Source organism: Molossus molossus, unplaced genomic scaffold (genome assembly GCF_014108415.1).
Source record: "Molossus molossus isolate mMolMol1 unplaced genomic scaffold, mMolMol1.p scaffold_m16_p_10, whole genome shotgun sequence".
In the NCBI taxonomy this organism is placed as follows: Eukaryota; Metazoa; Chordata; class Mammalia; order Chiroptera; family Molossidae; genus Molossus; species Molossus molossus.
In genome coordinates, this window is record NW_023425345.1 from 87,268,515 (window position 1) to 87,289,857 (window position 21,343).

A 21,343-nucleotide genomic window follows, 5' to 3' on the forward strand; every position below is an offset into this window, starting at 1 on the left:
AGCAGAGCTCTGACCTTAGCATAAGAATATCCTCAACTGCACATTTAGTCATCATTACAGTTGAGTGGACTTAAATATTAGATCCTGGATTTTCTCTCCAAATATGTTCACTCCCCCTTTGCAAAAGATCAAGAACTCTTTATAAGCTACCCAAGACACCTTCTTGCTTTCATACTTAGATTTGCTCTATTTGTTAACAATATTCAGTTTCTCGTTTTCTCTCTTTAGGTCTACAGGGCAACTTACTAAGAAACAACAAATTGCATTGTCTTTCTATGGGTTCTTTGCTCCATATTTTTCAAATGCCTGAATATTGTCCTGGCTAGGGAATTCCCATTTAGCAAGATTCTCCAGCATTACCACTGATGACAGTTTAATCAATTGGACTTCAATTTTATGCTAGAAATGATCTAGGCACTGCACAACCCTTGGGAAGGGATCCTCGGTTTTTGGACATGTGGCAAATGATCCAGCTGCACAACTCCATCTTACTCACTGATATCACTGACCACTGCCAATATCAGTTGGTTCTTCTGGGAAACAGAAGACATGACTGAGTTAAAATTACCAGAAATATATTAGGGAAAAGTATCTGTGAAACATTGGGGGAAAAGAAAGGTGACGGGACTGTCCAAAGAAAGTCTTCAAAATGTGGTAGCGGTCTGGCTCCTGTAAAGTAGAGAAGGGAGGCCAGGGGATCGGGTGGAATGAGTCTCACACAGCAGTGCAGCTCGTAGAAAAACCTTAGCTAAACTCGCGGGAACTCCATCGAAGAGACTGCTTTTGGAGGAGTCCTGTGCTGCCTCAGAATTAAGGCCCTCTTGTTCCACTGCCATATTCATTGGCTGAGCAGTGCCCATTCCTTGGATCAAAGTTAAGACATAGCTTGAAGGCACCTGCACCCGGTGTGATCAAACGGCACTTCTTGGATAGGGTTTTCATGAAAGGCGATCTGAGTAGCAAATCTCCATGGCTGACTAAAGACTTCTGAGTAGTCTGGCCGGTGTGGCTCAGTGGTTGAGTGTCGACCCATGTACCAAGAGGTCACCGGTTCGATTCCCGGTCAGGGCACATGCCCAGGTTGTGGGCCCGATCCCCAGTGGGGGGCGTGCAGGAGGCGGCCAATCCATGTTCTCTCTTGTTGATGTTTCGATCTCTCTCTCCCGCTCCCTTCCACTCTCTCTCTCAAATCAATAAAGGAAAATAAATAAATAAATATCTTCTAAGTAAATAGAGTCATTGCAACAATTTACTCAAACAAGTAAAACTTTTGATCATAACACAAAATAACAATCACTAAAAAGTATGAGATTAAAGAAAACCACCAATGCTCTTTTGTAATAATCTTCTTTTCACAATTTGCTATTTTTCTCACTCTTCCTCTACTCTTACTTTCAATATCCTTCTAGTTTTATCCCCTGATTTGTCAAAAACAGGCCTTCCATCTTTATATTTCCTTGAAATAAAACTTATTTCATTATATTTCCTTTCTTCTCATAGCTGGGATATGGTTTTGTATAAAATATATGTTTTTATTCATCTTTTTAATGAGAGAAACCTAATAGCCAGCATAAAAAAGGTCACACACACACACACACACACTCCTGACTTCTGCAAGATATTGAATTATGAGAAATAAAAGATATGTACTATTTTGTATCTTTAAGAAGCTCACAGTCAGCTAATCAAAGGGCAGAATTAGGTTGTCTTTTCTCCCTCTTCCTCCCTTCCATCTCCTGCTGTCACCGAAAGAATACTGCTTTCTCTGGAAGGGAGAGACAGCGTCCTCTGTCCTGTTCCTGCCCGTTCCCGCTAAGAGAGATTAATTTGCCAGGATGTGAGGATGTTGATCTTCATGAAAGCTAGTCTCTTGCCTAATTAGGGAAAGTTTTCTCATCCATATTACTAGCTGGCTTCCTGCTTCTCCCTAATGATAAATAATTTCATGCTGGGTGAAAGAAATTGTTCATTCAATTGTTACTGGAGCAAGCATTCCAATCAGGAAATGCAGAACATGGTAAAGAGCTTATTTTTTCTAAAGCCCTAGCTACACAACCTACTCAAAGTATAGGTCTCAAATAACCACATCGTAACATTTTAAAATACATTTAATCAAAATTTCTTGGAGATTTTCAAAGTGATTTCAAGCGTGTTTTTTAAGCGGATACTAAAAAATTACTTATGGGTAGATGATGCTGACTTCCTTTTAGGGGCCTGATTTGCTTCCTAATAAAACAATATTCTTATCCAAATTTGCAATGGCACCAAATCATAAAATAAATTTATTTTTGCAATCATATACTTATTTAGTTTTTTTTTTTATCATTATATGACAATAATTGGGCTTAATACTCTGAAATTTACACACCAGAAGTATTAACTGGATCTGTGACTCTGAAAAATGCAGTAGATGTCACTCATTTAATCCTTAAAAAAAAGGAGCTAAATGAAAAACTCTGATTGTCCAGAATAAAAATGAACAATTAATTTTGTACTAAGTAGGTGGCTATTACATATTGCTGGTTATGGAAAATACAAAAACCAGAGATCGTGCCCCTAAGATGAGGACATATTCATTCACTTTGTTTTGAGTTCAACTTTGCACCGTTGCTTCATATATCTTACATAGAACAACTTAGTGGGTACAGCCTCTTCTCTTGTTTTGTCTTGTTTTGTTTTGCTTACCCCAAACCTGTCTCTTGTTCTAAAACAGAATGTGACTAATGTGCTTTAGTTGGAAAGTGTGCAGTTGCATTGGTCCTCCCAGCTTGACGGTTGCCTTAGAGCACTGTGCAATGAAAGACTATTCACAGTGAACTCGTTCTCCCTTTGCAATATGCAATAAACCGCTTCCATTACGGTCCTGAGGTGATCCATAGAGTCAGTAGAAATTTCACCAGAATCTCTTCCCTTTATACATGCTATTCTTTTCATTTCCCTTTTTAAAATTAATTAATTAATTTTTGCTACAGATGTTTCTTCTTTTCCCCCACTAGACACCCTCCTCCTGGTCCTGCTCCACCACCAGCAGTATTGCCTATGTCCATTGGTAATGCATACAGGCATACAAATGTTTTGGTTTATCTTATCCCTTCCCCCCGCACCCCTCCTCTGAGGTTTGTCAATCTGAACCGTACTCCTTTCTATATACATGTTACTCTTTATCCAACTTTTTGTGTAACCCATGCTAGAGATGACACAAGACTTAGGACAAACCGTGAGTGGAATGTTAGCATCTTGAGAGTGAATGAATTTTAAATGTGGTGAGGTGGTATATTGCAGAGGTTAAAAGGAAGGACTTTTGGAGTATTAGACATATTGTCTGTGCGGTTTTGTATAGCTTACTTAACTAAGTTTCAACTTTTTAATTTATTTAAAGTATCAATAATATCTTCATTATGGGGTTGTTTTAAAGATCAAATTAAATGACCTATGTAAGCACTGACACACAGCTTTGCACATAATAAGTGCTCAATAAATTATTATTAATCATCAGTGTAATATACAGCTCCAGAATACTACATTTATTAAACCAAAAATATTTGGCAAAAAGAGAATCCTTGCTTTTAATATTCTACCAAAAGATATCAAATTCTAGAGAAGTTATTAAAATTGGACTAGAGCAGATAATCACTACAAATATGCTTAAAGAAATATAATTCTGTAGCCCATTTGGTAGTTTAAATAAAATGATAATTTAATAACATTAACATCAATCAGCACTGGCCAGTTAGGCTCAGCAGTTGAGTGTCGGCCTGCGGACCAGAGAGTCCTGGGTTCAGTTTCCGCTAGGGGCACGTACCACAACAAAAAAAAAAAAAAAAAAAATTAAGATCAATCAAATGAAAGAAGAGCATTTCTAAATAATTGTATAGAGTTCAAAGACATGATGAAAAAAATTCCCTGAAGCAATGAAAACACCTGAATAGTTTTACCTCCTAATTTTCCTGTCTGAAGCTATATATGAAAAGCTTTAACAATTTGACATTTACAGCACACATACTTTGCTTAAAATGTTTTGGAGTAAAAGCTGTTTAAAAGACACATAAAGGTTTTGTGGGTGGGTTTGTCTGCTCACTCTTAACCGTCAATTCTTACTTGATACCAAAGTTTCTGGGGTCTGGGACCTTGTCTTTGGCCAGAATAGCTTTGGCGGAGACTTGAGTCTTATTAACTGGATGCAAAGCTTGTGTCTCTGGAGGCCTGGATGATCTTTTAACGTATTTGGATCACTTGTGAAGTCAGTCTCAATTTTTATGATGTGTCCTAATGTTAATCCTGGCTTCTGTGGATTTGAGATCTAGCAACTTGTTCTGATTTGGAGTAAGAAAAGGCCTCGATATAGAAGCCCTATTCTCACACCCAGATGCTGACTACACATTGTAAACTCAAAGCTCACAGACCATGTCTGTTCTGTTTGTGATGTATTCCCATCTGCTAATGCCAAGCACAGAGTAGGCTTTGAATGAATACACCAATTCTTTGCCCCTTTCCTTTGTTGGATTACATGCCTCATCGAAGAATTAAGACTTCAACTCATTTGGATGTTTGTTGGCCCCTTTGCTTCTTTTGGTGGGATTTTCAGTTCATTCTGGAACCTATTTCTCAGGTTTCTATTTGGGTCAGGCCATTGGCCCATCCCCTGAGCTGCATCCATGATTAATGATCCCATGGTATAATCCGACCATGTCCAGTGGATGTTAGCTGTTCAACATAATTTCTTGACTCGCCCTCTAATTTGTTATTCAAGAAGCCCTCCACTTAATCCCATATCCTCAGCCTCTACCATGGGAAAGGCGTTTGCAATTTTACAACTAAGAAACATTATAAACAAACTGCAAAAGCAGAAGAGAAAATTGTTATCTTCCCAGAACAAATAGTGAATCAATCTTTATGGCTCAGCTAACCCAAATAATTTCTGACTTTGCTTTTTGCCACCATCAACATAAAATCCGTGAGTAAGGATAACTCAAGAGGGTAGCAGAAAGGGCTCAGCCATATGAATTCAACAGGGGCCCATGGTTTGATTAATTCTGGCTCCAAGTTAGAGAGAGGAATAAATTCATTGCTAAATTAGATGATCCTAAGTCAGTAAGAATTTCTCTGCTGGTCTTACTAGCTCAATTTATCATCATCATTATCCTCTTCTGCTTATTTATCTATTGCATATCTTATTTGGAGAAAACTCTGTTCAGACCTTTGGATTATTTTTTATTGTTTGTTTTCTGAAAATTCCATTTTGGAAGTTCTTTAAATATTATGGATACAAGTCCTTTATCAGCTATATGCTTTACCAGTGATTTTTCATCAGCTATGGCTTGTCTTTCCATTCTCCCAAGAGAAGGCAAGGGGGATCCTGGACCTCAGGGACTTTGGTATTATTTTCACAGAGGAAGGTCTCTTCTGTGATTTTCATCGATCAAAATGTGTTTACTTCTTTTTTTTTTTAATTTTGATAAAGTCCAATTTATATACATTTAATTAATCATGATTTTCTCATTCTATCTAAGAAATCTTTGCCTAAGAGAACTTGTATAATTTTAGATTTTACACTTAGGTCTATAATCCATTTTGTGTATATGTTGCGAACTATGAACAATGTTCTTTTTTTGCATATTGTTCCTGCACCATTTGTTGAAAAAAAATTATTCTTTCTCCACTGAATTGCTTTTGGACTTTGATAAAAACTCAACTGAAGATATATCAGTGAGTCTATTTCTAAACTCTATTCTCTTATATTGATCAATGTGTCTAATTTTATTCAAACCTCACAGTCTTGATGACTGTAGATTTATAATAAGTCTTCAAGGCAGATAATGTAAATTATCCTACCTTATTACTCTTTTACAAGGATATTTTTCAAACCTGTTCTTGATCTTTTTTCATTTGTATATGAATTTCAGAATTATATTATGGTAATGCTGTTCTCACAGAATGTGTTATGAAGTATTTCTTCCTCTTCAACTGTCTTGAAGATTTTTTGCAGTATTAGTATTTATCACTTCGTTCATAAATGTTTGGTAGGATTCATAAATAAAACCATCTGGGACTGGAGTTAACTTTGTTGAGGATGCTTGACCAAAGGAGGACAAGAATTCATTGCCTTAGAAACATTCTCTGAAGACAAAAGATGGGTGCTTATTACAGGTATTGGTTTACCTTTTGAGCTTCAGTCAGATCAACTGATCCGGGTTTATGAAATGCCTGATCCACAAGCATTAATTCCCAAAGAATAAAACACCCAACCAAAGAGCCCACTTCGCAGCAAAGAAGGTGCAGCAACAGACTGCATCACATACCACACAATCCAAAAGCAATGATGCATAGGAAGCTGGAACGTGCTTCTAAAGACACACTGCGGTGCCAGATCAGAGGCAAAAAAAGGAGTGTGACATCTTTTATTATGCATTAAATCAGATGTCTCCATACTGCTGCATCCAAAATAGGAAGAATATATGGGATCCTAGATCCAAGGCATGGAGACAAGGTAGCCCCACTTACCATCACAGTTGAGGAGGAGAATACTAATATCTAGTGGTTAGAGACCAGTGGTGCTAACATTCTACAAGGCACAGGACAAAGCTCCTACTACAAAGTTTTATCCAGCCCCAGGTGCCGATAGTGCTGAAGTTAAGAAACCTGGCTTTGGAGGACATGCATTTCCCAGGGAACAACAAGGAAACTACTGTGCTACCAGGGCACTTAGGACTCCTTGTGGCAAGGAACAGTTACTGCTATGCAGGAGTAACTAACCCTCGCCGGTACTGCTATGCAGGAGTAACTGACCCTCGCCGGTAGAAGGAGGCAGGGATGCTTTTACACAGTGGGATGGGAAGGAACATGTGTGGCACCTGAGACCCTCCTCATACTTCCGTCCCTTAAATATGAATGGGCATGAGCAACGACTCCTGCTAAAAGAGGAATATTTGCCAAGGGCTCAGATCCATCAGAAATAGCCCTGGCCAGTTTGGCTCAGTGGTTAGAGCATCGGCCTGTGGTCCAGAGAGGCCCAGGTTCGGTTCCCGCTAAGGGCATGTACCTCGGTTGCAGTTTGTCCCCGGCCCTGGTTGGTCGTGCTGGTGGCAGCCGCTTGATGTGTCCCTTTCACGTCAATATTTCTCTCTCTCCCTCCTTCCCACTCTATCTGAACAAAAAATGGAAAAATGTCCTTGGGTGAGGATAAAAGAAAGAAAGAAAGAAAGAAAGAAAGGTTTAGGTCAAAGCAACCTGGTAAGTCTGCCAGAACCACTAAAGTGATAGCCGAGGGTGCGAAGAATGTAGAGTGACTAGTGGGGGCGACTCTGGATGAGCAACACTTTCTGCCCCAAGACCAACTGCAGCCAGGGGATTGTAGTTTATCCCATTAACCTCCTTCTGTGCTTTCCCTCAGGAAAAGAGGCCCATGGGGACCACCAAGGAGCTGCTCCCTAATGCACGGGGATAATTGACACAGAGCGAGAACTGTGATAGCTGTGAAGGTACTCTGGTCAGATTCCCTTCAAGAAAGAACTTGTCCCAAGCTGTGCGGCTAGCTGGCCACCTCAGGCTGTGAGGTGCTAAGATCTGCTTCAGCTTCTAATTGCTGGTTTTGCTTTCTTTCTACTTAACATAAAGTGCGATGCATGCATGTGAAGTCGAAAAAAACAGACAGACTGAATTATAATTAACATGAATTACAATATATAATTGGTAGTGGCTTGTCAGATGTCTGTGATTGCTGTTAGTATTTAGCTTCCTTGATTTTTCCCTCCAAGAAAGAGCTATTAATTTGCATTTCAATTTATATTTCTTTTGGTACACTCTGCAACTAAAAGGAAATGGATATTTAATTGTCACTTTTACCTGTAAAACTTAGTTAACAAGGGAGATGAAATTAATAAAATAATATTATTTGGGGGTGATAAATTCTCTGCATTTTGCTTGTAATTATCATAAGCCTGGCATACTTTGCTCTTTTCATTATGGCTCTTTACTGGACTTCTGTTCATCGACCATTTCTTAGTTTTGCTTATGTTTTCATCATGTGGCATCTTAGCAAACTTGATTTGTGATTCATATTTTATGCAATTGGACACACAGAGTTTTGCAAAAGTAGGTTTACAGTTGTAAGTATGCAAAACACAGTTTATTCTTGTATTATTTTTTACTAATTATTGTATTTTCCATATGAACAACTGAAAATCTACTTTTGCCCACCCTGTATACCTTTCAAATTTGGACTATCCCCTTTGTACATGATTTCTTGTTTTCATTTAAATTTTTTTGTTGGTGATATTACAGCGCATCTGTTTGAAGAATAATTTTCATTTTCAATCGTTTTTAAAATTTTACTTATCTTCCTCCCTTCTTCCTCCCCTCCTTCCCTCCCTCCCTTATGATATGCATTTAGCTTCTGCCTAAAATGCTTACATTCTTTTGTTCTTGCCAGTGGAGCCTATGGCTATTAGTCTCAGGGCTTTGATTATGTGCTTGCCCAAGGACATGTATATAATTAAGTGTTTTTTCTTTAATTTTCTTTCTTTAGTAATTAAAAGTAAAACCCTAAGATGTAGCTAAACTGCAGTATAAAAAAAACAGAATCATCCCTCATTAATTTTTCCATGAAGAGGCAGTCAAATGGGGAAAAAAATTATAATGGACATAGATATATCCAAATTGCAGAAGACTAGGAGGTGGCTTTGGAAAGTGATTTAGCTCAGTTGACACAGCATTACAAAATACTTCTAGTGAATAGGTGAATAAACAAACACTTGCACTTTCTAGGATAGAGGTATCAACAAAGTTGCCACAAATTGATTATGTTGTGCAAATGTTGCAGGTAAAGTTAATCAGCGATAAGTTAATTTGTTGGCCTGAGTAATACTGTATATTTTAATAACGTGTTGGGTGTATTTTATCTGCAGACAATTCACCAGATTAGAGGATTAACATACCAAAAGGGTGTTTTTTAAAAGGAAATAACCTTGAGGATGAGAATTAACACAAGTATAATCCATCACTGTCTGATTTGAAAAGTGAACCCACCTACATCCACATCACTTAATTATTAGGACTGAGAACTGAGCCCACCTGTGTCAACATGACTTAGGTGTTTGCTCCAGGAAAATTCTCACTCAGGAAGATAAGAACATAACCAATGCATAACTTCCCTCTTGGCTTCAGGAAATCTGTACAAAGCAATTCGGGCAAACAGTTTGCTGTTCCAGGCACACAGCTAACCTGTCAGGACAATAGATTGCTCACCTGGCCAACAGCTCACTTATCAAACAGTGTTTTCCTTTCTGGGTCTGCTTCAAGACCCTACTTCACCCGGCCCACCAAATCTCTGCCACAAACTCTCCAGTCCCAATTCATTTCTCATCTTGAAAGATTCACCTTAAATCAACTGAGACCAGATGGCAAAACTGATAGCTACCAGAGGCGCTGACCTTCCCCTTCGGAGGCAGAACTAAGACTAGGTGAGGTTCCCCCTTACTGCAGTGGGCCCTGTGAACGTAGCTTTGCTTGATTGGCATGTTTTCTGTGCTTCTGGGGGGTAGCTGATGGTAAGAGCCATAGCACCCCCAGCAGCACCCCACTGCTACCCACACCATTCTCCTATCACCATCAGCCTCATCAAACTCTACTGATTCCAACTGGGCTAATACAAAAAAATTAAACACACATTAAAATTAAGAAAAGGAAAATTCTCCCCTGTGAAACTCTTCTCATTCTTCTGAGGAAGGCTTATTTGAGCAAGCAGATGCGTCAAGTACAAACCTACATTTAGATGAATACCTTTCGATGTGAACAAGATGTGGGTGGTAATGAGATCGGGGCTGCATGACCTCGGGCAAAGCATCTAATCTTTCTACGTCTCAGATACCCCAAGTGGGAAGTCACAATAATAAAAAATAAAAATAGCTAATACATACTTATCACTTACTGCATCTGAAGTGAAAACTGAACTCGTACCTTCCTGATTTTGTGCTAAACAAGACTGGGACCAGGCAAAAATAACAGAAAATAATTGTTTCTAGAGTATACACTAACTAAAACAATTTATTTAACAAGACTAACTGCTTTTGCGTCAATCATTATACCAAGCCCCCTGCCTCACTGTGCTCAACAATTCATAACTCTCATGCCGTAACTGTTCAATTCCAGTCACCTGTTTGCAAAACTCCTCCCCAAATCAACGGTAAATCCAGGTTTTAATACCACATATGTGTATATATTTATACACACACACATATATACATATATGAACACGTAGATATAAACATAGCATACACACATTTGCATACATATATATGGTATTATATATATATTTTTATATATGACATACATATATATTTTTTCTCCTGACTTCCGTATTTTGAGATTTCCTCAGACTGCAGAACAGTATTCCCCTTTTCTTTCTTTCTTTCTTTCTTTCTTTCTTTCTTTCTTTCTTTCTTTCTTTCTTTCTTTCTTTCTTTCTTTCTTTCTTTCTCCTCACCCGAGGACATTTTTCCATATTTTGTTCAGATAGAGCGGGAGGGGGAGAGAGAGAGAGAGAGAAACATCGATGTGAAAGGGACACATCGAGTGGCTGCCACCCACATGACCCAACCAGGGCCGGGGACAAACTGCAACCAAGGTACGTGCCCTTAGCGGGAACCGAACCCGGGTCTCTCCAGACTGCAGGCCGATGCTCTAACCGCTGAACCATACCAGTCAGGGTGGTATTCGCCTTTCTTGCACTAGGTTTAATAAATTCAGTTCTACTGGCTCAACTGGCTTTAATGGGAGGGTCCTTTGGAGTTTAACATATGGCACGGGCTTTCTACTAAGTATCATATATGTATTAATTTATTTAAACCTCAAAGTAGCCTTAGGAGGTAGGTAATATTATAATCCAAGAGAAGAAACTGAGATCTCTAAAATTTAAATAATTTCAGAAAATGCTTTTATGAGGATTAAATATAATAATACAGTAAAAAGCACAATATATGTGCTAGCACAAAGGAAGGTTTATGAAATCTGAGTGTTTTTCTGTTGTGTTAATAATAAGGGTAAAAGTAATGACTTCACCAAAGAGATTACTACCACAGTGCTGGGAGAATGGTATACATTTTTCAAATTCCCAAAATGTTTGGCAATAGAGAAGCTAGAAGTTGGGTAATTTTCAGCAAATGTTCATTTCTTATTGTTATGTAAAAAATAACATATTTTAAATTTTAATTTAATTTTTACTGAATTTACTGGGGATGACATTGGTTAATAAAATTATATAGGTTTCAGGTATACAGTTCTATCACACATCATCTGTATATTGTACTGTGTGTTCACCACCCCAAATCAAGCCTCCTTCCATCACTATTTATCCCCCCTGTACCCTCTTTGACATGCCCCACTATGTGTCTATGGTGTTTTTATTTTTTTCTTAATTTCTTCACCTTTTTGGAAAACTACTCGGCCATAAAAAAGAAGGACATTTTACCTTTTGCAACAGCATGGGTGGACCTGGAGAGTATCACGTTAAGTGAGATAAGCAGTCCGAGAGAGACAATTACCATATGATTTTACTCACATGTGGAATCAAATGAACAAAGGAAACTAACAAACAAAATAGAAACAGACTCATAGAAAGAGAGCAGACTGACAGCTGTCACAAGGGAGGGAGGTCGAGTGGGGGGGATAACATATTTCTAACATGTTTGTTAGTTTTCTAATAATATTCTCTTTCGCTAAAAAGTAGGTTTTTTGTTTTGTTTTGTTTTTTTTATCTCTCAAATGTGACATTCCGAGGAGTTTTTGCGATTGCCAGGGCTGAGAAGCTGAGGGATAGCACCACACATCATGTACACAAGGAGGCAGCAATCTTCTCTGTAAAGTCCAGGTCGTCAATACTCTGGGCTCTGCCCTCCGCGTGGTTTCCAACTACTCATTGTTGCCATTGTAGCATAAAAGCAGTCATAAGTCCTATGTGTATAAATGAATGCAGGTGTGTTATAATAAAACTTTATTTACAAAAACAGTTGGCCAGCAGTTTTTAGTTTGCCAACAGCTCTTCTCTGTGCAACTCTGAAAGGTGCCATAGAGGATGTTTCCCTCATTGTCTCTGACTCAGCATGACCATTCTGAGAGGTGCCTGTTCCGAGATGCAGCATTTGCTTCTCTATTTGCATGCCCATCTTTTCAGGGTTGTCATGACATTTGATAGTGTACGTAGGTGGCTTCTCTGACAAAATAAAGACGTTATACGTGAACCCTGGCTTGGAAACAACTCAGCTGCTGTACTGGGCAAGATCTGAAAGGCTGGATGGTACAATGCCGGCGTCGCCTGGCTGGCCTTCAGAGAAGGGGTCTCTGTCTGAGCACAGACAACAGTTTCACTGGGGATAAATGCACTATTCTGTCCCATTTAGCACCCAATCCAATTTTATTATTTCAGAATAAAAAAACTGTTTGGTGATAAGCTTTGTTTACACTTGGCAAAGTGTCGCTTCCTTTTCTGAGAGGGAAAAAAAAGACCAAAAAAGCTCATAAAAATTTCAAAAAGCTTTTGACTTCAAATAGTTCTTGCAAAATTGCATTTGGATAAGTTAAGTGTGGAGGAATCAAAACCATATGGATTATACTTCTTTTAAAATAAACACTGATTTAAGAATTGAGGGAAAAATTCTTGGAAAAGTAGGCTTTAGTCTTCACAGACTCCAAATAGTCAAAAACAACATTAAGAAATTTGATAAACTCAAAGCACAGCTGGGTTTACCCATTCTTAATTATAGTGTTTTCATTGTATATCATGTAAAACTAAACAGTCACAGGAGTGGCCAGGTTTTTAGAAGAGGGTAAAATTTTTTATACATTTCTAGAGTAACCTTTACTCAAATCCTGGATTTGAGGAAATCACATTAGAATATTTGAAATGTTCAAATGTTCAGCAGTTGTCACTCATCATATTTTATTTTAAAATGTCTAGTCTTTGCCCCAATCAGAATTAACAAAGGCTTCAAAATTTTATACACTATTCTCATAAAATGACTTACTGTGATGTAAATCTATACATCTAAATTTTTAGTCATCAAAAAATGAGAACCTGGTGTTCTAGTTAAGTAATATTTCTGGATTGGGATAAATGCTCATCACAAATAATCAGAGCCAACTTTTCATAACCACAGGCTTAATTCTAATTAAATACACTCAACTAGCCATTAATTTGTTCTCCACCATGTTGCAGCAACTTTGCTAGGCACTGAAGGTTCAAAAACAAGAAAGCATGGTCTCTTGGAGGAACAAAAGGTAAAAAGTAATTAGGAAAACTATTACAATACAATGTAATATTTGTTGTAACACCTGGGAATGTAAATCATTTATGACTCCAGAGGAGAGATGACCAGTTTTCTGGAGGAGAGAGTTAAGACTACTTAAATTAAGGGATCTCTGAATTAGGCCATAAGAGGTCAATAGGTGTTTGCCTAATGAACAAAAGGAAGTAAAGCATTTCATGTAAAGGAAAGAACATGTAAAAAAATGGAAATAATTTGGAAGAATCTGGAGCATCTATGTGTGGCTGGAGTATAAGATGTGTGAGAAATGCTAGAACATAGAGCTAAACCACATGGAAAATGACTTTGCAGGTCATAATACAGAGTCTGGAGTTAAGGGGTAGCCATGCATAGTTTTTCAGATCAGTATAAAATGCAGTGAGAGCCCTGGCCAGTTTGCTCAGTGGTTAGAGCATTGGTCCACGGGCCAGAGAGTCCAGGGTTTGGTTCCCCCTAAGGGCACGTACCTCGGTTGCAGTTTGTCCCCCACCCCTTGGGGTCTTGTGGGTGATGACCACTTGATGTGTTTCTCTCACATCGATGTTTCTCTCTCTCTCTTCCACCCTCTCTCCCTCCTGCTTTATCTGAAGATAAATGCAAAAATGTCCTTGGGTGAGGATTAAAAAAAAATGTAGTGAGAAAGACAATTCTGATAGCTGGATGATAATTTTTAGGTGTGTGTGTGTGTGTGTGTGTGTGTGTGTGTAGGAGGAGGATGAAGAAGCGATGGAGGAGGAGGAGGAGAAGGAGAGGACCAGAAAGTTAAAAAATGAAGAAGCTTATTAGGATTCTCCAAAAATGCATACTGGCTACTGCAACATAGCTAGTTTGGGTGAATACAGGCACTATATAGTCACTTCAAAGTAAGTCAGACGAATAGGAACCTCATCTGGCCTAATTACTGCAATATTTCCAGCCCCAAGCACAATCTTGGCACATAGGGAGTGAGCAATAAGAACTTGTTCTATGAATGAAGGACAAATGAAAATGTTGTATTGTATTGATAAGAACCAGTGTGATAATAAGTCAGGTGTAGAAGATCTATAGTAGGAGCAATAGCCAGGAAATCAAATCCAAAATAGCACCTCAGACTTTCCATGTCCTTGACACTAATTGGGAGAAGGAGGAGGTGTCTCCTCACTGCAGGGTTGGTGGCTATGGGGGCATCCTCTTAAGCCTCGTACCTCCTATGCTGCCTCAACCCATTTCTATTTGTTCCCCATGTGCTGTGGCCCTACCTCCAAAACTGTCCTCCCAGTTCAAGAGAAGCATCACCGAACTGGGAAATATTAGGAAGTGAGTACAATCCTGTTGTGTGAACCCTCATTTTTTCCCTCCCTTCCTCCATTTCCCTCGAAGGACACACATGCTCTTCATTCATTATGTAAAGGCAGCACGGGACTCCAATTTTTGGTGCTGCATATGAGAAACATGGCATTCACCACTCCGTCTTAACCACAAATTTAAAAAAAAATTAAAAGACTGAACAATCAAAACTTTTCTCCGATCAGTAAGAGAGGGGAAGACACCGGGCAAATAGCTGCCCCTAAGATTGGAGAGCCAGCCTGGTGAATACAGGGAGGAGCCAGTCTGGGGTCGGAAAAATAGAACTGTAATTGGTGAATAGCTGGAGGCTCGGTGTGACAACTCTGAAATCTGAAAACTCCAGGGGCACACAAGTGTACAGAACCCCTCACAGTATTGTGTGATTTACCTTCAGGGGCTTGGCCAGACTCTCACAGTAAATATTGGAGAAAAATCCACTCTGGCTCTGGCAAGGGGAGGGGAAAAGAAACCATTTTTAATTATGTCTAAGCACTCTGATTTGATTTTTTTTTTTTTTTTAGGCCTGCCCTAAGGGGAAAATAGTTAAATAGAAAATAGTTAAACAATCTGTTGGGACATTATCAGAGTCTACCAGATCTAGGGGGAGGGCCATCCCCAAGGCCAGTACACTGTCGCCATGCTGCTTACGGTGTGAATGAAGTTCTCAGTCCAGAGGCATATGCTCCCTGAAGGACTGAGACTTAATCAAGGACCATAGAATGTTTTTCCTGACCTTCACTTCTCACTACCATATTGCTAAACACTTAATTATAGCAGTCCTTTTTATTCAACACGTCCTGCCTGGCTATCAAAAAAAAAAAAAAGTATAAGGTATACCGAAAGTCAGAAAAAACAAAATTTCAAACGACAGAGCAAGCATCAGAATCAAGTATGTCAGGGATTTTGAAATTATCAGACCAGGAATTTAAAACAAATATGATTAATACGAAAAGGGCTCTAATGGATAAACAACATACAAGACTACATGAAGAATATAAGCAGAGATGGAAATCTTAAGAAAGAACCAAAATTATATGCTAGAGATTAAAAAATAACATCATTGCAATGAAAATGAAGACTGCCTTTGAGTGGCTTATTAGTAGACTGAAAACAGATGAGGAAAGCATCTCTGAGCTTGAGGGTATATCAATCAAATCCTCAAAAACTGAAAAGGAAAGAGAACACAGACTGAAAAAACAAAAACAAAAACCCAGCAGAATATGCAAGAACTATGGAAAAACTACAAAACATATAACATATGCATAATGGTAGCAACAGAAGGAAAAGAGAGAAAGGAACAGAAGAAACATTTAAAATTATAATTACTGAGAATTCCCTCAAATTAATGTCAGAAACCAAACAACAGATCCAGGGAGATCAGAGGAAATCAAGCAAGGTAAATAAAAGCAAAAACAAATAAGCAAACAAAACTACACCTACGCATTCATTTTCAAACTACAGAAAATCAAAGATAAAGAAAAAGTCCTGAAAGAAGCCAGAGTGGGTGGGGGAGAACACATAGAGGAGAAAAGGTAAGAATTACATCTGACCCTCAAACCATGCAGGGAAGAACATACTGCAGTGAAATATTTAGAGTATTCACAGGGGGGAAAAAAGATTACCAATCTAGAATTCTATACCCTGCAAAATCATCCTTTAAAAATGAAGGAGAAATAGACTTTCAAAGCATACATAATGTGAGGGAATTTTTGTCAGTAGAACTGCCTTGCAGGGAATGTTTAAAGAAATTCTTTGGTGAAAAGGAAAATCATATAGTTTCAAAATTAGATCTACATAAAGTAAAGAAGAGCATCAGGGAAAGAGTAAGTGAAGATAAAGTAAAATCAGTGATTGCTAGGGACATGCAAGAGAGATGAATAGGCAGAATACAGAGGATTTTTAGAGCAGTGAAAATTCTATGATACTCTCAAATGGTTGATACAAGTCATTACATATTTATCCAAAGCCATAGAATGCACAACACCAAAGGTAAACCCTAATGTAAATGACGAGTTTTGGTTGATTATAATGTGTCAGTTGCAGCAAATGTACCACTCTATGGAAGATGTTGATTAGGGAGAAGGTATGCATGTCTGGGTACAGGAGGGCTACATGGATAATGTCTGTATCTTCCCCTCAATTTATCTGTGAACTTAAAACTGCTCTAAAAACAAATGAAATCTTAAAAAAACAAAACAGCAGTGTGGGACAGAGAAATGAATACAAACTTTATTGACTTTGTAGTTGTGTGAGGTTTGCTAAGCCTCAGTTTCTACATTGGTAAAATGGACATAATAATGGCTAATATGAAAATATTTATTTTGATGAGGGCACGGTCCGGAATAAGTGTTAGTTCTCTTATTCACTGCCTCTGTCTCCCATCTCACAGCCTGCCGTGTATCTGTTGTTGTCTTCCTGTCAAAACAGAAGCAATGTATCCTCAGTTATAGGCACTTAAATGGAAACTCACTGTTAACTGTTCAAAGTTAGAAGACCTTGTGTCTGTGCACGACATTTATTTTTTGTTGTTGAAAAATAATTGTATCAAAGTCATCTTATCTCTCCCTAAAGTACATAATAAATTTAGAGAGACTCTAGTCTAAAACTCTAATGAGTACCAAAACAAAGCAAAACACCCTTTAATTCTGGAAGGACACAGGCCAGCTGCAGTATGAAACCTAAGACTGACTCACAGACCTCCAACTGTAGGCAGCACCGTTGACCAAAGGCCCATTCATTGTGCCACACTTCCAAGGACCACACCCACTGTGGGTATTATGGGGAGACTAAGACAAGCTCTTCATGGAAGACAAGGAACTCCTGGGACAGTCGCATTTCACTCAAGGAAGCCTGATGGCCTTGCTGAGTGTCCCTAGGTTGTAAATGGCTTATGATGCTTCTGCTCAATCTCCCCTCCCTCTCTCCTTTGCTAGGGGATCAGATCAGAATCGTGTTCAGACAAATCTTCCAGCCTCTTCTAGCTCCCTGTTCATTTGTTTTCACACAGTTATGGCACCTAATATAATCCTTGCAAATTTAATTATATCTTTGTTTTAAAGAATACTTTTATTGATTTTTAGAGAGGAAGGGAGAGAGAGAGAGAGAGACAGAGAGCAACATCGATCAGCTGCCTCCTTCGCACTTCCTACAAACTTGGCATGTGCCCTTGACCAGGAATCAAACCCAAAACATCCTGGTGCACAGAACGATGCCCAACCAACTGAGCCACACTGGCCAGGGCAACAAATTTAATTATGTCTTTTATTTGTTTCTTAGAAATATCATACTCAAAGGGCCCAATGAAATATTTCTTTCCATTTAAACATAATTATTAATGTTTCCACCTTCAAAAATCAAAATTGCTAACAATCTTAAAGGGAGTTTACATTTTCAAAATGAAACAGACACACAAAGCATGACCTAGCATGGTTGCTACAACTACACATAAGATAATGTCCAGACTTCAAATCCATTTCATATGTGGACTCTTAGCTATTCCTCCACCACCTACACACCTCACACTATGAAGTGACTCAAATGTTCACCATTCCTCATTCATAACCTGCAGATGCTTCTGTCTTTGACAATTTCACCTCTTGTATTTGATCTTGTCCACAATTCCAACCTTACCACTGAGGCTTATTTGAATGGCTTTCTTAGATTAGAGGCCTCCTCCCAATCTTTCAAGCACAGGAGTACCACGAAAACAATGGCTTGGTCTGCAGGTGTGAGCACGGCTGAGTCATAGAGCTAATTGTACCTCCGATCACACTGTGTGATTCCTATTCATGGTCTCCACAGTGCATAATCAACAGTCTGATCTGTTGTCAATTCCAAGTTTAAGGGAAGGCCAAATCAGTCAGTGTTCTGGAAAGAGAGCAGAATGAATTTTGGAAATAGGACAAATTTGAGTTTAAATCTCAGATCCCTCACATACCAGTTGTGGAACCTGAGGCAAATCACTTAATTTCTCTGAGGTTTGTAAAATGGGGATAATAGAGCTCACATTACAGAAGCGTTATGAGGATTACATGAGAGAATCCATTTATTTTTATTCAGCCAAAAAACCTCAGCATCTACTGGGTGCTGGGCACTCTGCTAAGTCTTGAGGTTAGACACATCCGTGAGTGAGAGAGTTAGGTCACCTAACCTCAGAGACTTTTCATCTATTTGTGTAGAAAGATTGTAAAAAATTAAATTAAAAAACAGTTCAGACTGTCATAAATTTTATGAAAACAATAGGCATGATGTTGTGCTCGATAATGATGGAAAAGGGAAGACAAAAATGTTAGAATGATGAAGGAAGGTGTCTTTGAGGAAGAGCTGGATAGTACATAGAATATGATCTGTGTCAGCCATGGTTCCCTCGGAGTAACAAAACAAGACAACACACACACACACACACACACACACACACAATTATTGCACAACAACAAAAAATATATGTGCATATATATATTTCACAGTTAGACACAAAATCCTCTAACTGCGAATACATTTATACACAGTAGATGTGTATATGTGTGTTTATATAAATATATATAGTATGAATATATATTTATGGATAATTGATATGATTTATTATAAGAATTTGGCTTATGTTCTTGGTTAGCTAGGCAAGTCTAAAACCCACATGGCATGCACTGAGGCTGCAGTTACAGGTGGTATTTTATTTATTTATTTATTTATTTATTTATTTAATATTTATTTATTTAGTGACATCTCAGTTGTCCTCTTAAAAAGCTTTTCAACTATCTGGCTCAGGCCCACCCAAATCCTCAAAGATAATCTCCTTTATTTAAAGTCGACTGATTGCAGATGTTAATCACATTTATCAAAAACCTTCACAGCAACACCAACATTGATGTTTAATTGAATAACTACATACCATGAGGCTATTCAGGTTGACCCATACAATCGACTATCACATGCTCTAAGCCAGGGGTCAATTTTTTTTTTTGCCATAAATTATTTAACTTAAAGCATACTAATGCCCTGGACAGTTATGCTCAGCGGTTACAGCGTCGGCCTGCGGACCAGAGAGACCTGGTTTGATTCCCGCTAAGGGCATGTACTTTGCTTGCAGTTTGTCCCCGGCCCGGTTGGGGTCGTGTGGGTGGCAGCCAGTCAATGGGTCTCTCTCACATCGATGTTTCTCGGTCTTTCTTCCTCTCTCTCCCCCTCCCGTTCTATCTGAAGATAAATGCAAGGAAAATGTCCTTGGGTGAGGATGAAAAAACAAAAGCATACTTTGGAGAACCTGGGTACGTCATAAGCAGCTTTGCGAAGAAAATCATTGTCCCAGGGCTTTAAGTACATTTCTCACATCAAAATCATAATAAAGAGGCTTTTTAAAAGGAAGGTGTTTCATGGTCCTGAAATGAAACAGTACATTAGTCCGTCTTCCTGTGGTGTGGTTCCATACCATGACAGCTGAACAGGCTCAATTTTAGGTCGTTCATTATTTTTAAATATTACCAAAAAAAAAAAAAAAATAGTAGAAAAGATTCCGTTGCTCTAAAACACCCAGCAGGCAGTACAACTATCAGATATTTTTAAATGATTAATAGGAAAAAACTACGTTTCCTTCCTTATGGTACCTCATATATTAGTTTCTAGATTAATATGTTTTTAATATTCATTTACTATTGATTAAATACCCACATTTTCCCTTTCAAAACTAAACTGAAAGCATATTTATCTTGCAAGTAAGTCTTAAGCAACATGTGCGTTGAAAAACCCAAGTTAAAAATCAGTATAGAAAGTTTGTTCAATAAATCACATGTGAAATGGGCTAAAAAATATAAAACCTTATTTCTCTTTATTTATCAAACATAGATGCTCTATTTTTCTTCACATAAAAAATATCCTTTTAAATTAATGGAAATTCATTTTTCTTTCTCCTTTTCCCACTTGGTTCTTAACGTTCCAAACAGCGGAGTCTACGCTCCTGGTTCCGTCCGTGTGAATGGACCTCGGTACTTCTTGTCAACTCCTCCCCTGGGCGTCAAGGAGCGTCACTTTGGCACAGTTCCACAAAAATGTCAGATATCATATTGATCCAAGGAATCAAAATAGCCCATGGACTCACTGCAGTTTACTATTGATTATGCTGCTCTAGCGCGTCAACTGGAAACGAAGCCTTTCACTAGGGTGTGAAGTCATTCTTTTTCAGGGGTGAGAGAGCATGGTTTAGTCCAGCTGTCCAAACGCTTCTGCCTGCATTCCCAGCTCCCGGGCTGACCGGCGTCCTGATGCAGAGTCATCACCAACATACCAGCTATAACCCATAATTGGCACTCTCAGATCCATTTTTTTCCTCTGACCGCAGGATGGAAAGTTGGAGCATTTCTGTAATTCAGTTATGCTCTCCTCCAAGGTGATTCTGCTTTCTTAACACCATTGGAACCCCTGTTCTCTTCCTCAAAATTATTTTTTAAACACACTTTATTTTTAACAAACTGATGAACAAAATAGACCCAGAGACATTGAAGTAGGGTACAGACTGACAAACCTCAGAATAGGGGGTGGGGGGAAGGAAGAGCTAAACCACAGAATTTATATGCATGTATGTGTAACCAATGGACATAGACAACAAAGCTGGGGATGGGGGTGGGGGTTGGGAGGAGGGTGTCAATGGGGGAAAAAGGAGAAACATTTCTAACAAAAGTAAATTAATAAAAATAATTAAAAATACTGTATGGGAGAGCATAATTGCTAAT